The 12,438-nt window shown below is 40.0% G+C and overlaps 1 pseudogene; it reads left to right on the top strand.

Moving 5' to 3' along the window:
* The first annotated feature begins 5,096 nt into the window (after positions 1–5,096).
* LOC141499407 (SNW domain-containing protein 1 pseudogene) lies at positions 5,097–7,897 on the top strand (annotated as a pseudogene).
* The last annotated feature ends 4,541 nt before the right edge of the window (positions 7,898–12,438 follow it).

Genomic DNA, 12,438 nt, shown 5'->3' with positions numbered 1-12,438 from the left:
TATGGAAAGGGAAGCAGTTTATGACCAAGGAAGAGAGGAAGAACATCATGAAAAACCAACTAGATAATTTTAATTACATTAAATTAAAAAGATTTTGTATACCCAAACACATTGTAATGAAGATTAAAAGACATGTAAATTGGGAAACAAATTTTACAACTAGCACTTTTGACAAAGTACTCATTTCTAAAATGTATAGAGAACTGAGCATTAAATTTATATAAAAAAGCCACTCTCCAATTGATAAATGGTTAAAGATTATACAGAGGCAACTTACAGATGAGGAAATCAAAGCAATCCATAGTCTTAAGAAAATTTTCTCTAAATCATTACTTAGAGAAATGCAAACTAAAGCATCTCTGAGGTACCACCTTTCAGTTTGACCAATATGGCGAGAAGTGATGTGGGAAATCTAGTACAATGTTGGTGGAGCTGTGAATTCATCTACCCTTTCTGGAGAGCAATTTGGAATTATGCCCAAAGTGCAATAAAAACATGCATATCCTTTGATCCAGCAATACCACTACTGGGTATATACCCTGAAGTGATCATGAAGAAGGGTAAAACAACCTTACTTGTACAAAAATATTCATTGCAGCTCTGTGTTGGCAAAGAATTGCAAATTGAGTGAAGTTCCATCAATTGGGGAATGGCTGAACAAATTGTGGTATATGTACATTATGGAATACTATTGTTCTATTAGAAATCAGGAGGGATGGGAATTTAGAGAAGCCTGGAGGGATTTGCATGAACTGATGCTGATTGAGATGAGCAGAAACAAAAGAACATTGTACACCATAACAGCAACATGGGGTTTGATGATCAACTTTAATGGACTTTCTCATTCTGTCAGTGCAACAATCAATAACAATTTGGGGGTATCTGGGATAGAGAATACCATCTGTATCCAAAGAAAGAATTGTAGAGTTTGTACAAAAACCAGACTATTAACCTTTAATTAAAAAAATTAATCTTATTATATAAGAGGAGGGTGGTGGTGATGGTCGTGGGGCTTCCCAAGAAGAGGAGGAGGGGTAGTGGTGAATTTAGCTAACTAAAGTCAAGTCCATTAAGAATGTGCTGTTCTTGGAGAGATGGATTACCTCAAAATAAATTAAGCCATTAGCCTAGATATGAAGTACCAAAGGAATGAGTTCTGGAGTGCTCATCAAAGTTGTTGAAATCTGTTCCTCTTACATAAATTAATGTACTGGTTCTGCTCACTTCATTCCAAAATTCTTAGTATTAGGTTTGGGATCTTTTCCATGGGTCAAACAAAGATTCTTTATTCCTGGATTTTCTTTTCAGGACTTCCTTTGTTTTGAGTGTAGTGGTTAAAACTAGGACCCATATTCAGAAGATGTGGTTAAGTTCATTTTTTTTTGATAAATACTACTTAGGCAACACTTGCTAAAACACTTGGCATGTTGGCTAGTATTGTGCTGGAAGGTGATAGATACAGACTGCTCATGATTTGGTGAAATTGAATTTTCTCTGGTCGAGCAACTTGGCTCTTTTTCCTTTAGCTTCTTCCACAGGTTCATCAGACTTTTTATCTTTCTCTGAATATGAAGTCTGACAGAGCGTTGAAGTTTGGGTTTGTTTTGTTTTTGCAAATTAAACAACAAAGTATGATCTAACATCTGACATCTCTTTTAAAAGAAATTAATGGATCTAGCATTTGGAACAATAAAAAACAAACAGAATATATACCAGAAAGAGTGACAATAATAGGAATTTGGCATTAAGTCAGTCCTTTCAAGTTAGGAGGGACAAACATGAAAGCAAAAAAAAAATAACAATATATTCAGATAGTAATGAATAAAGTATTCTCTTCAAATGTGGAAGTTAGGTTTACTGATTAGTCTCTGACATTATATGTATATTTTCTGCCAAAAGGGATGGAACAGTGGGGGGGGGGGGGTAGGGGTGGCTGTCTTCCCAGGAAGGTGGTGGTGTTGGAAGGTACACCCAGATAGAGGTGTGAAGGCAGGAGTTCTGGGATGCTCGTTGCCCCCCCAAAACTCCAAAAAGATGTCAAATTATGATTCTAGTCAAAACTTAGAGGGGCAGAATGCACAGAGATTGGTTGATATAATTTCCAAGTCCAAGACAACATAGAAGTTCTGTAGGAAAGGTCTGGGGGTTAGGAAAAAGCTATGGCACAGCTGGGCTGAGCACCCTGGGTCCATGGCACAGGGGGCAGTTTCCAGACCTCTTGACCCAGGTGTTGAGTCCGGGGGAGGGAACTCAATGCCGACATCAATATGATGCATAAGCTGGTTCGTTTATTGATCACAGGATACATACTTTTATACTCTACATTTATGTAACCAATTACATAAGCATTTTAGCAAGCATTTTTTTCACATGCATAACTTGTGTATGTCTTAGGTGATTGTTTTGAGAACCAAACAGTGATTTGATAAACAAAGTGCAGAAGGTAATTATCTCAGAATGCGATATCTATCTGAGCCTGGGAATACACCTTGTTAGCTCAGACATGCAGCTACTCCCTTATCTAAGCTCTGAAGTACATCTTGCTCCTTAAAGCACATAACTATTTCTGTATTAACCCTTCATAGCTCTTAGCCTGGAACACATATGACACAACATCTCCCCCTTTTCGTTTAAAGGCCTGGGAGAGCATGTTTTCTAGAGATCTCGGACAACACAAAAGGATTCATGGTCCAAACAACAAGAATATAACAAGTATAAAGCAAATTACAATAATAGGTTTAACAATTGCCAAAAGCCATGCAGGTAATCCTAAAAATTTTAACCAACCTTAAAGAAATCTTCATGTACAGTTATTTTATCAAGATTTTCTTGTAATTTTTTGATTTTAGCATAGACTGAAGCACTATTATCTGAAATATTAAAGCAACACATGCCTTCAAATTCCTCACAGCCATGATTATGTAATAAAAGCAAGAAATCTATTGCAGCTCTATTTTGTAGTGTAGCCTTGCGAATGCTCTGTACTTCTGTAATTATATCCATTAAAGCCATGGATGTAATGTCAGCCTGAGCTTTTGCCCAACATGCAAGTTTTTTCATGGTATTAAAATTAATAGATGCCATTAACCCTGGTGTGAAAAAGGATGCGGCTACTGTTTCTGATACTGATAGAAATTTAACATTTTTATTACAGTTGGAAGCCAGGGGAATGCTCCTTGTTTTCCTAGGGCTTCTGGAGAAATTAAGGTATGGTGTGGACACTAGTGCTAATTGGCCTAGGTAACAAGCTCCTCCTATAGGACGCCATGGGATAGAACTGTATGCCTTGTCTTCACATATCAAGAATACTCCAGGGGGTAATGACTTTGCTACCTCAATTTGTACTTCAAGGGGCCCCCATCCTGTTTTTGATAAATTCCAATAATGAGAATGCCCTGATACATTAGTGAATTGTTCCCACTTGGGGGAATCCCAAGGCACGTTTTCTTTAAAATACTCTAAACCTCCAAATATAAAAACACCTGTAGCATTATAAAGTTGTGGGGAGCTCACAAGACTACAATGTGGAAGATGAGTGATATTCTCTTTTATTCCAGGGGGAACACTCCACAAGAGATTTATTTCCTGTGGCTCCTGTGTAGTTGGTTTATTTAAAGCCTCCAGAATAGCTCTTAATCTACAACTATTTTTCAGGGATGGCCAGGTATAATTTTGCTGCTTATCACACATACATGCACAAGAACTATACTGCTGAAAACTCCTACATGTTTCCCTTAACTGTCCATAGTACCCTTTCAGTCTCTGTTTGATGTTCTCTGGGTCCAGGGGGATCCCTATGAAGCATGTCTTGAAGGGATCACCAGCTGATTTCAGGGAGATACACATTTGATGCTGTAGATACTTAGGAATCAGATGAGGCACAAGAGCCATAGTGGGCAGGATGCAAGTGCCAGCAGAAGAAGTATCATTTTTCAGGTGAAGTTTTACCCACTTCGCAGGAACCCACTGTGGTTTCGATGAACCTGAAACAACACACGCATACCCTCGTCCCCAGGTTAGTAACCGATAGGAATTGTCCCATTGGGCAGTCTTAGGATCAAAAACAGAGACAGAAATGTCAACATCGGCAAAGTGTGCCACGTTCTTTGAAAATTGAAAGTAAAGAGGCTTGTTATCTAAGATAGAGTGCTTAGGGTTAAGCCAGTTCAAAACATAAATCACTTTGCTCACTATGTTTTGCGGTGATCCCCCAACCTCCCCCTTTTCTTTTAAAAACAAGGCTAAGTATTTTTTAGCATCCTGACGAGCCCTGTCAGCGGTGGTCCTGCCAGGCAGACTGAGGCCAATAAGATGTGAACATGAAGCGGGGTGGGAGGGGGTTAAATCCTCCTCCCTCCTCTGCCAGCCTAGGGATGATTCATGGTGGCTGCCGAGTCAAGTCCTCATTAAGCAGGAGAGTCGTTGTACTGCAGTCAGGGCAGGAGGCAACAATCAGTCTCGTCTGTGTCAGGGGCAGGTTGAAGGTTTTCCCCAAAGCCTTGGCTGAGATGAGCAGGATGCAGCAGGGGGAGAGAGTGGAAGCCGGGCAGCAGCCGGAATAACCGAGGGGAGGGGGGATCAGGATCGGCTTTCCTCCCCTCGGTCAGCCCCCACCCAGGCCACAGAGTGCTGGCGGCCTGAGGCCCCTGATCTGAAAAGCCTGCGAGAGACAAAGGTGGCAGCAGGAAGGCTCTGGGGTGGCCCGCCGGCCTGCCCTCTTCCTGGCCAGGTGGTGGTGGGGATTAATTAACACTTTTTCTGCTAGAGGAGGCACATCTGAACTTCCTCCAATAGCAGTCCTTTCAGCATCAGTCACAGCGGGGCAAGCCCACAAACTTTCAATGTCATCATAGACAATTTTGCACAGTGTGCCATACGGTTCTGCCAGTCTCTGGGCTTCCTTGTTCTTAGTTTGGACTGCTTCCCATAAGCTTTTTCCCAGCTTATCCCATTTTTCCAAGGAGAAGAGTTCTTCAGTCTTAGTAATTATGCCCTTATCTCTTCCCCAGTGTAATACCCAGGAAATTTCTGATCTCTTAACAGGCAGGTCATATTTTTTCGATATGTCCTCTAAGGTATTGAGCGCGATGCACTCCATGGCTGATGCAGCCATTCCCATCCCAAATTCCCTGACTCACCGGTCAGTGGTGGCCACTTAAATCTGCTTTTCTTCTAGAGCTGAGTGAGGGGGTATCCAGCACTTCCCTACCAACTCATACCGGGATGTCTTCTCCCCATTTGACTCACTTCCCTCACGTCGGGGTCACCATATGTTGAGTCCAGGGGAGGGAACTCAGTGCTGACATCAATATGATGCATAAGCTGGTTCGTTTATTGATCACAGGATACATACTTTTATACTCTACATTTATGTAACCAATTACATAAGCGTTTTAGCAAGCATTTTTTTCACATGCATACCTTGTGTATGTCTTAGGTGATTGTTTTGAGAACCAAACAGTGATTTGATAAACAAAGTGCAGAAGGTAATTATCTCAAAATGCGCTATCTATCTGAGCCTGGGAATACACCTTGTTAGCTCAGACATGCAGCTACTCCCTTATCTAAGCTCTGAAGTATATCTTGCTCCTTAAAGCATATAACTATTTCTGTATTAACCCTTCATAGCTCTTAGCCTGGAACACATATGACACAACACCCAGGGATCATGGTGACAGCTGGAAGGGGTGGTGAGAGAACTCTGCTGCAGCAGAATGAGTGAGAGCAGAACTCTGGCCTCAGAGCAGCCCTGTGGTGAGAACCTGGAGTGGGAGTTAGCAGAGCTACCCAACACATCCAGAACTTTCAGCCCATAGATGCTAAGGGCGTTGGAGAAGACTTCAGAGGTCTCTGTTCTCCCTGGGACAGGACTCAGCTGTGTTCCCACACTCAAATTCAGGTTGCGGTCTGGGTCCCCACAATACCTCCATAGCCAAGCAGGGAACCAGCATCACAGCTGCAGGGCAGAGGGGAGGGCCTAAATACAGGCAAGAAAGCAGTCAGAGCCCCTCATAAGACCTTTGAGGAATTAAAGTCCCTGTAAATCAGTTATTGAATGAAGAAATGAGCAAACATCCAAAAAAAAAAAAAAAGAAGAAGAATCTGACCATAGAAAATTATTTGCTGATGAGGTATTTTACATTTTATTCTATTTTTTTCAATCTTTTATGGGATTTAATTGATGAAAGAGAGGATGGACCATGGGGAAAGAGTGGCCAGATATAACATATTTTCTTTCTTACTTGTTGCAAGGGGCTGGGATTGGAAGGCCTGTCCAGGACCACAGGGCCAGGTGGATTCTGGGCCTAAGGAGTGGTATGGGGGCTCAGGGCTTCTTGGCCCCAGGACCAGGGATCTATCTGCTGTGCCACTCAGCGACCCTACAGCAGAGTCAGAGTGAAAGGAGAGAGAAAATAGAGTACATGGTAGTAGAGAAATAAGAAAGGAGGGAGTTGCAATCAGCAATGGAAAAATATGGAAATCAGCAATGGAAATAACTTTTGTGATGGACTTATCATAAAGAATGAGATCCACCCATGACAGAGTTGTTGGTGTTGGAACAAAGACTCAAGCACATTTTTTTGTTATTATTATTATTTGGGGGAGGGTGCAGGGCAAGTGGGGCTGGATGGCCTGCCTGGGGCCACATAGTGGGGTGATCTTTGGGTGTCTGGACCCAGGTGCTCCTGGTTCAAGGGCCAATGCCCTGTCTGCCACCCAGCCACCCCTACTATTATTACTATTTTATTTTATTTTGGGTCTTTTTTTCTTTCTTTTTTTTGGTTTTTGCAGGGCAGTGGGGAGTGGGTGGCTTGCATGTCACACAGCTGGGTGATTGTTGGGTTTACAAGGCTGGATATGGACTTGGGTGCTCGTGGCTCCAGGGCTGGTGCTTTGTCCATTGTACCACCTGGCCATACCTACAATTATTACTATTATTTTTTTAATTTCAATTTTTTTCTCTCCCCTTTACTTTTTTCGCCCAAGCAAGTCTATCTATACTCATGGGGGAGGAGGGGTATTTTGGTTACTTGTAAACAAGAATATTTTATTAATGTAAAAAAACATTTGTACAAAATGAGAATAAAAAATAAATTTAAAAAAATAAATAAAATAGATACCATAAAAAAAGAAAAAGGGTAAAACTTGCTGAAGCTCCATACATCACTGATAGAAAGGTTCATGAGGCAGTGGAGATGCAGGCTCAAGTGGAGAGAAAGATGATTCAAAAGGAAAAGGAGAAATGCGAGGAGAAACTTCAAGAAATTGTCCAGAAAGCTCCAGAGAGAAGAACTAGAATTAAGAGCCATGTAGGAAAGAGGATGGGGAGGCTTGGGAACGAGATGAAATAAGACATGATAGATACAAAGAGAGACAACATGGCAGGAATCTTTCCAGAGCAGCTTCTGATAAGAGGTCAAAACTACAGAGAAACAAGAATCGAGATATCAGTGAAGTCCTTCTTCTTGGTGTGCCCAATCCTCGAACTTCCAATGAAGTTCAGTATGACCAGAGGCTATTCAACTAGACTAAGGGTATGGGCAGTGGTTTTGCTGGTGAAGAAAATGAAATTTATAATGTTTATGATCAACCATGGAGAAATGGCAAATACATGGCTCAAGACATCTACAGACCCAGAAAAAATCTGGACAAAGACATGTGTGATGATGACCTAGAGGCCAGAATGGAGACTAACAGATTGGTTTCTGATAAGGATTTCTCTGGCTCAGATCATAGCCAGGGAGGCAGAGAAGGATCAGGTCAATTTGAGAAAGATTCCCTTGCTCTATACAAATTTTTGGAAGAAGCCAAACAGCATGGCGGGTCTAAAAGACCCGCTGATAGCAGCTGCCCCAAGGAACATGAACATGAAGGTAAGAAGAGGAGGAATGAATGAGTAGGGTAGCCTGTCAAAGAGAATGAACTATGATGCTTAACTCTGATGACAGTGGCCATTGGGGAATTCTATGCAAATGATCAGAATGAAAACCAAATGCTTTTTCATCCTAGGACTAGGGGAGAGGCAAATATACTTTAAACTATTCTGTTTATTTTTAAATATTTGGGCCTGGTATGGGGGTGTGAACTATATTCTCAGTATAAGGCTTTTACTTCCCCTTCTCAGTCAGCTCACCTTCCCCCACCCCATTAGCATTGACAAAAGTTCTATACTACCCAGTATGCCAAATTAAGACTATTATATCATTAGTGGTATTAGTTTGGGGAGGATTAACATTTCACAATAGGGCTATCCCTGTACATAATATTTATCACCAACCATTCTGAATAGTTGGGGGAAGTCTACACATAACAGAACTGTCCACTGCTTGTTGAATGTTTGACTTGATTGTGTATGCCTGTATGTGTCCAGATTCAGGAATACTCCAATGAGACACTGACAGCATTTGTATCTAGAGAAGAGATGGAAAAAGGCAGAATATTTAAAGAAATGGAAAATTTTCAGTTTTCAAAAGTTATGAACCATGAGCTACAAACTGTAGGATTTATGTAACGAATGTAGCAAAGCAAGTTGAAGAAAATGATCTTAAGTTTATTTTTGGAAGATACATGGACTTTTCATCACAAACAGAAAAAATCATGTTTGACATCCATTTGATGAAAGAAGGTCGCAAGAAAGGTCAAGCCTTTATTGGCTTTCCTAATGAAAAGGCTGCAGATAAAGCTTTAAAAGAAGTAAATGGATATGTACTTTTTGGAAAACTCATGGTGGTACAATTTGCTCAATGTGCTCAACAAAAACAAGATTGTACAATAGGAAAAAAGGAAAAGATAAATGATTGCTTGTGGGTCCTTTTGAATCAGATATCTTGAAAGCATTCTCCAGCTTTGTGAAGAAACTTGACCATCTGGACTCTTGTATTGGGCATAATAGCTCTTAGCATATATATATAAATTAGGACTTCTGGCCAAGATGGCTGAAAGAAGACAGGCACTGTGATAAGTGCTCCTCTTTCCCCTGAAAAACATCATGAAAGAAACCTCTTAACAGAAATTTGATCAACAAAACCCAGAAAGAGAAGCTAGGAGTATACCTCCCCAGTAGGTCTATCTTAGGGGACCATGGGTAAACCAGGAGACAAGAGCAGAGGGTCAGCAGAGGGTCAGCAAGGGGACAACAGCTGGAGGAAGCCACAGGGCCAACCTCAAGCTGTAGAGACTTTGGTGAGTGGTGAGTGCTAAATCCAACTTTAGCTTCTGAGTCTTTGGCCAGGCGGAGAGGAGCAACAGGAGGGTGAGTTCTAGCACAAAGTCTCAGAGCAGGCCTAGAGAACAACCAGCTGGGACAGGGACATGAGCTCCATACTTTCAGCAAAGCCCTTTGCCCAGAACAAACAATGAACACCCCCTCTGACCCCCCTTCAGGGCAATCACTCAACAGAAAGAGATTAACTCCCTCCCCCAGGGTCCAGGCCAGTGTTCAAGGTCAACTCAGCCCCTACTGCTGATGACCTCAAAAATTCCAGAGAAAGCAACCAGCACCCCCTACTGCCTGGCCCTTGGAATTACTAAGGCAAATGAACAAAGCTTCTAGGATCTTCAAAAGTAAACCTCTGAGAGCCAGCTCCCACCAGCCCCCTAGAAAAATCAAAAGGGGCCAGAGAAAAGGGGGGACCCATAGAGAAATACTTAGAATAGACAGATTCTAACCCAGAGAGATCTACCACTGCTGAGGAGAATATAAATTGTTCTCCAGTCCGGTAAGACTTCCTTGAAGAAATCAGGAAGGAGTTTAAAAATCAATTGGAATAATTGGGAAAAGAAACTCATGAGAAAATTAACAAGTTGCAAGAGAAAATTAACATGTCACAACAAGAAAACAATCTTTGGAAAATACAATTGGACCAATACAAAATGAGAATAACTCTCTCTCATATCTTCAATTGGTCAAATGCAAAAAGAAAATGATTCTCTCAAAACTGTAGTTGGGCAAATGTAAAACTCCTTCAAAAATAAAATTGACCAACCAGAAAAGGAGTTGCAAAAGATGAAAGAAGAAATTTCTTCTTCTCTAAAAATAAAATGGAATTGGCAGAAACTAATGACTTCATGAGACAACGAGATTGTGTTAAAATCAAAAGATTGAAAAAATAGAATAAAATGTAAAATACCTCATCAGCAAACCACTGACTTTGGGAACAGGTCAAGAAAGTAGATCCTGAGAATTACTGGCCTTCCTGAAAACATTGAAAAGGGGGAAAAAAGCCTGGACTTAATATTACAGGATTTAGAGTTTGGAAAATTGCCCTAATATCATGGAACCAGAAGGCAAAATAAATATTGAAAGAATACCTCAATCCCATCCAGAAAGAGATCTTAAAATGAAAACACCAAGGAATCTTGTTACCATATTCCAAAACTATCAGATAAAAGAAAATATCCTGGAAGCAGCCAGAAAGAAAAAATTTAAATACCAAGGAGCCACAGTAAGGATTATGCAGGACCTGGCCCCAACAACATTAATGGATTGAAGGTCCTGGAATGAGATATTACTAAGAGCAAGGGAATTTGGAATGCAGTCAAGAATCCACTACATGGCAAAGCTGAGCCTTCACTTCCAGGGGAAAAGATAGACATTTAATGAAATGGGAGACTTCCAAGATTTCATGATGAAAAGACCAGAGCTAAATAGAAAATTTGGACATCAAACAGGAGGCTCAAGACACAAATGAAAAGGTAAAAAAAAAAAACTGCTAGGCAATAAGATGAAACTGGCTATATACCTACTTGGGAGAAAGAGTCCCATAACTCTTGAGAATTGTAACTCTATTAGAGAAAGTATACATAGCCAGAAGTGATGGACACTCATAACTTTTCTGTGACTCAGAATGATTTAAAAACCTTACCCCTTAAAAAGGGGGACAGTAAGATGAAGGGAGGATAGAGGGAGACTGAATGGGGTAAATCTCATTACATCAAGAGGTGCAAAAGACCTATTGTATTTGAGGTGAGGAAGGGAGGAGGTGAGAACCACCTGAATTTTCATCTCATCAGACTTGGTTTAAACTTAACTTAGACACACTTAGTTAAGTCAAGAAACCTATCATATCTTATAAGAATTAAAAGGGGGAAAAGGGGAGGGGGAATGTGGAGGGAGAGAAAAAGGGGAAGTAACAGAAGGAAGGGAAGATGGGGAAAAGGGAAACAGGAGAGAAAGAGGAGGGGGGTTGTTATAAGAGGGAAAACACACTGAAGGTGGCAGTATTCAGAAACAAAACACTGGGAAATATGGAAAAAGGGGAAAAATACAAACAGAAGGAAGATAGCATGGAGGGCAATAAAGAGTTAATAATTATAACTTTGAATGTGAAAGGGATGAAATCTCCCTTAAATCATAAGTGGATAACAGATTGGATTAAAAACCAGAATCCAGCAATATGCTGCTTACAAGAAACTCATCTGAAGCAGAGAGATACATATAAAGTAAAGATGAAAGGTTGGAGCAAAATAAATTCTGCTTTAGCTTACTTGAGAAAAGCAGGGGTAGCAATCCTTACCTAAGACAAATAAGCTGCCAAAATAGCATTAAAAGACATAAGGAAGGAAACTATAATCTCTTAAAAGGTACCACAGACAATAAAATAATTTCAATACTAAATATTTATGTACCCTTAGAGGAGAAGTTGAAATAGCTACAGGAAGACATAGACAGCAAAACTACTAGTGGGAAACCTCAACCTCTCACTCTCAGATTTATATAAATCTAATCATAAAATAAAAAAAGAAGGAAGGTAAGTAGGTAAATAGATTGTTAGACAACCTGGACATGATAGACCTAAGTAGGAAAGTGATTGGGGATAGAAAGGGATATACTTTTTTTTTGCAGTCCATGGCACTTACACAAAAGTTGACCATGTAGTAGGACATAAAAACCTAATGATCAATTGCAGAAAGACAGAAATAGTGAAAATATCTTTAGCAGATCATAGTGCAATAAAAATCATATGCAATACTGGGCCAGGGAGATACAGACCCAGAACTAATTGGAAACTAAATAAACTCATTTTAAACAATTAGTGGATCAAGCAACAAATTATAGAAAGAAATAATTATTTCATCTTAGATAATGACAATAATGAATCAAAACCTATGGGACACACTCAAGGCAGCTGTCAGGGGATATATTATATCTTTAAATGCCTACATGAACAAATTAGAGAAAGAAGAAATCAAAGAACTAAATATGGAACTGAAACAATTAGAGAAAGAACAATTAACCCCCCCAAACAAACATCAAATTGGAAATTCTAAAAATTAAAGGAGAAATTAATAAAATCAAAAGCAAGAAAACTATTGAATAAATGAAACCAAGAGCTGTTTTTATGAAAAAAAAAACAATAAAATTGATAAACATCTGGTCAATTTGATTGAAAATAAAGAAAGAAGAAAAACAAATAGCTATTATCATAAATGAACAAG

Source organism: Macrotis lagotis, chromosome X, assembly GCF_037893015.1.
Source record: "Macrotis lagotis isolate mMagLag1 chromosome X, bilby.v1.9.chrom.fasta, whole genome shotgun sequence".
Classification (NCBI taxonomy): domain Eukaryota; kingdom Metazoa; phylum Chordata; class Mammalia; order Peramelemorphia; family Peramelidae; genus Macrotis; species Macrotis lagotis.
This window is presented reverse-complemented; position numbering and strand designations above follow the sequence as displayed.